The sequence below is a fragment of the Pelodiscus sinensis genome, chromosome 24 (genome assembly GCF_052426305.1).
Source record: "Pelodiscus sinensis isolate ZL-2025 chromosome 24, ASM5242630v1, whole genome shotgun sequence".
In the NCBI taxonomy this organism is placed as follows: domain Eukaryota; kingdom Metazoa; phylum Chordata; order Testudines; family Trionychidae; genus Pelodiscus; species Pelodiscus sinensis.
This window is the reverse complement of record NC_143075.1, coordinates 19,061,387-19,066,023: the sequence shown is the minus strand read 5'-3', so window position 1 is coordinate 19,066,023 and position 4,637 is coordinate 19,061,387. Positions and strand designations below refer to the sequence as shown.

The window sequence follows — 4,637 nt, the reverse complement described above, 5'->3', positions numbered from 1 at the left end:
AATCAGGAAAGAGATCTTGGCATTATCGTGGATAGTTCTCTGAAGACGTCCACACAGTGTGCTGCGGTGGTCAAAAAGGCAAATAGAATGTTAGGAATTATTAAGAAAGGGATAGAAAATAAGACACAGAATATCTTACTGCCCCTCTATAAAACTATGGTATGCTCACATCTTGAGTACTGTGTACAGATGTGGTCTCCTCACCTCAAAAAAGATACCTTGGCCTTGGAAAGGGTTCAGAAAAGGGCAACTAAAATGATCAGGGGTTTGGAACAGGTCCCATATGAGGAGAGGCTAAAGCAACAGGGACTTTTCTGTTTGGAAAAGAGGAGACTAAGGGGGGATATGATAGAGGTATATTAAAATCATGAGTGGTGTGGAGAGGGTGAATAAAGAAAAGTTATTCATTAGTTCCCATAATAGAAGAACTAGAGGACACCAAATGAAATTAATGGGTAGCAGGTTTAAAACTAATAAGTGAACGTTCTTCACACAGCGCATAGTCAACCTGTGGAACTCCTTGCCAGAGGAGGCTGTGAAGGCTAGGACTATGACAGCGTTTAAAGAGAAGCTAAATAAATTCATGGAGGTTAGGTCCATAAAAGGCTATTGCCAGAGGGTTGTAATGGTGTCCCTGGCCTCTGTTTGTCAGAGGCTAGAGATGGATGGCACTAGACAAATCACCTGATCATTGTCTTCAGTCCACCCCCTCCAGAGCATCTGGCGCTGGCCAATGTCGGCAGACAAGCAACTGGGCTAGATGGACCTTTGGTCTGACCCAGTAAGGCCAATCTTATGTTCTTACGTTATGTTCTAAAAGCTAGGAGGAAGCAGATGGCCACTTGCCCTGGACTTTTTGAAGGGCTTCTGGAAGCTTGGAATAGCTGTTCTGCATATACCAGTTAAAATGTTCTCTTGTCACCTACCATTTAAGTACTTTAAAAAGTCTGACAGTTGATTAGTGATGGGCCATGATACTGCTGGTGAAAAGTGAGCATAGACTCTATTGCCAATCAGTGTATAGAGAAATATCGTTTTCTTGTTTCTAGTGCGTAAATTCTTGGCTTAGGTCACTGACTTCAACAGGTGGTTAAGCTAGATTTTGTTACCCACACAATCTAGGGCATGCAGTCAACGCTCGTTTAGTATGGGGAGGTGAGCTAGCAATTCTTTTTCAGAGACGAGGGGGGAAGAGAGATCAGCCACTGCATGTACCTGGAATTGGGTGATGGAGTTTTTTAAACCAAAAAATTATTCAGAAAAAAAGTGGTTTGGGTCAGCTTCCCTAAAAAAGCCTTAAATTCCAAAATAATTAGAGTTTTGTTACAGCTTCGAAATAAAATGTTTTGATTTTTGTAGAAAATAACTTTGTGATTAAAACAAAATTAAGGAAATTAAGTTTCTTAATGGTCCGGCCAACATTTCAGAAAACTTAAAGGGGAGGGGGCTGGTTCGACCAGAAATGTATTTTTTCAGACTCGCCACAAACAAACAAACAAACAGAAAATCCATTAGCCCAGCTCTCCTTGCATCTTCATTTTGCCCTCAAGATGAGAAACATGTCGGTATGCAGATCGGCTTCTCTCGTAAGCACTGAGCGACCCGCTGCCGGATGCCGAGAAGGTGTTAGCCGAGATTGCAGTGCCATTAACGTCTATCATCCTAATGTGTGAATTAAAAGGGTGAGATGCTACTTGAAAGGATTTGACAGGAGCATGAAAACCAGAAGGAGCTGTTAGATGCTCCCTGATGGTTCTTGGCTTGCATCCAGCATTAGCAGGGCCTGGTACATCATCTCGTGCTCACTCGGTAAATACTGCTAGGATTTTCTGTCTCTGATTCCAAACCCTCTGAACTAACAGATGATGTCATCAAAAGTAACCATGGCAATGTACCACGGCAGCTTGGTGGCATGTTGCCTTTCACTTGGGGAGAGGTGGCTTGTAGAGGAGCCATTTAACTGAACCTACTAGTGGAAGTGCTGCAGTATGTATAGATGGGGATGTCATCTCTCATCCCCCCACAGTGTGCTGGTTACTGGTTTGCAGCTTTGGGGTGGCATTTGCAACTTTGGGGAGCTCAGTGCCTCACAGGAGCTGTCTCTTAGCAGGCCAGATTTTCAAAGGCATTTCACCACCTAAACAAGCAGACAGGCACCAATATTCAATCCATCTGCCTCTCGAGGTGCTGGAACACTTTTAGAGAAGCTAGTCCTGCAGCTGTTTGGCCAGAGGCATTGGGATTATTCCTGCCTGACCAAACGGAGATGTGTGGCAGAGGAAAGAATTCTCCAGGACATGGGAAGAGGGGGCTTTGCGAGTCTTTTATTAGCAGTATCTGAGTGTTGTTTTCAGCCAATAACATTATACATTCTCCAACTCCTGAGAGACAATAGAGACCACTCTATCACTGGGATGGGTTCCCTAGGGAGGTGGTGGAATCTCCATCCCTAGAGGTTTTTAAGTCCCAGCTTGACAAAGCCCTGGCTGGGATGATTAAGTTGGGGTCTGTCCTGCTTTGAGCACAGGGTAGGACTCGATGACTCCTGAGGTCTCTTCAACCCTAGGATGCTAACAGCAGCAGGACTTTTCACATTGAAAATTCTTTGTTGCAGATCAACTCAGGATGAATGCTGCAAATAGTGAGCTCTAACTGGAGCGCATCAGAGAATCATTTGCAAACACTTTTTGGATCAGCCAGACCAATCACCGCGTAAGCCGAAGTCCATGCACGATGAATAACCTGCTCACCCACTCAGCTTTCTGGCTGATCAGTGCTGCTCTCTGAACAAGGCATTTCAGGTAAGACCCATTTTGCTAATACACCATCAACAGGATACAGACCACGGTCTTGTGTAGACAACAGCATTCAAATTATTACTAAGACGAAATCAACCAAATGGAACCCCAGCGCCTTAGAATGAGAGTATGAAAATGCTCGTTCCGTTCACTGCTTTTGGAGGTGGAGATTCACCATTACAGATCATGCAAGCCCAGTGTTTGTAGCGGGAAGGCAGAGTTAAAGGGCAAACTGGATTAAACAAGATTTTACTCACAATTACCTCTGCCAATTGGGTGGCAGGGAGGCAGACATGGCAAAAGGTTCTTAGCAGCGGTTTCTAATACTGGAAAGAGACATTCATGTATCGCTGGGAAGGAGCAAAACAAAACTCAATTGTTTTCCACACGCCTCCATCACTACCCTGATAATCCATTGGGCCACGAGCGTGGGTAGCAGCCGGCAGCGGCTCAGTTTGTATCCACAGCGTTGCACGCAAGCAGCCTCTTTGGGTCAAAAGAACCTGCACTTATAGAATCAAATACTGCAAATCCCATGCATCCAAACCAAAGTGGAACTGTAGCTAAGCTGATGTGTTTCACTGGCTTCCCACCTGGGGCAAGGTTGCTTGAAGCAGGACTGAGTTTGCGGCTAAAAACAAACCCCGGTGCTTTCTTGCAAGACAGCAGCAGTGAGTCCAAGAAAACCCTGCTTATTTCACCCTTATCCTAGGAAATTCCAAGAGGGTCATTCCATGCTTAAAAGCTTTGGGTCTTTTAAAACTCGCCTGTGTTTATGAGGTACGAAGCTGGGTCATCTCACGTCCCAGACTCCAGTCCATGCAGATGAAAAAGAACGGGACAAATGAGGGAAACGACACGCAGGGCAACAAGAAGTTGGGAGAACTAGGAGCCATAATGCTGGGCAGGTCTGATCCAAGTTTAATAAGGAATGAGGGGATGGAGCAGGCGGGGATTCTGTAGCGAGCACGTGAGGGAAGAGCTGTCACAAGCACAATGGAAGGGCATGAGGAGGACAGCTGAGAGGCAGGGAAGAGCTGGGAGGACAGAGCGACCCGAGTCTCTAGCACTAAGGGTAGGTCAACACTGCGGTTAAAAAACAGCGCTTGGCCACTCAGCGCAGGTAAAAAAACTGTTTAACTGCAGTGTGGACCCTGGGGCTCAAGCTGCAGCCCCATCTCCTCACAGGGCGCTAGAGCTGGACTCCAGGCCAGACCCAAATGGCTACAGTAGAATTAAATAGCCCCCTAGTCCAAGCCTGTGCCCCCCCCCCCCGTCCGAACCAGTTTTTCCACTTGCTGTAGCTCATAATAAAACTGCCTCTGGCTACTTGTTGCTAACAAACGCAGAGCGAGGACAATGTTTTCTTCCACAGATCCACCCACAGTGTAGACGGCAGGGGTGTGAATTGCAGCACACCCCATTTTGTGCTGTAACGGCCCCATGTTGACTCTGCTGGCACAAACTAGTTCATATGAACGTGGTGCAGAAATGGCCCTGTGCTCACACAAACTGGGTCTCTCTCAGCACGAGCTTCAGCGCAAAAATGAATGTACAATTACAGCACAAAAACTTCAGTGTCTGCTACAACGTGGACAAGCACTAAAAGCAGAAGCAGAGGAAGAAAATTTATTCTCGCCAGCAGCTTTACGCAAACTTATCTCCCAAGCCTATATAAAATAGAGTAGTTCCAGGTAACCATCACACGCATGTTTGTATTTACTGGATATATTACTGATTTCTTTTAATATGCAAAACTTTGTTGCTATTGTTCTATTAATCTGGTCTAACATTACTTCTGTATAATGTTACGTAGTGATAAAATAAGAATCCAAAATG

General features: G+C 45.4%; 1 long non-coding RNA gene across 3 annotated transcripts in view; it reads left to right on the top strand.

The window, feature by feature from the left end:
- The first annotated feature begins 1,907 nt into the window (after positions 1 to 1,907).
- LOC112544486 (uncharacterized) overlaps positions 1,908 to 4,637 on the top strand; it is a 32,892-nt gene continuing 30,162 nt past the window's right edge. For 2 of the 3 annotated variants that reach the window (XR_012897305.2, XR_012897306.2), the window contains exons 1-2: positions 1,908 to 1,986; positions 2,615 to 2,801. This is a non-coding gene — a long non-coding RNA (uncharacterized LOC112544486). Of the gene's footprint in view, positions 1,987 to 2,614; positions 2,802 to 4,173; positions 4,496 to 4,637 lie in introns of those variants that run through there. The other variant, XR_003087836.3, reaches the window with a different exon arrangement.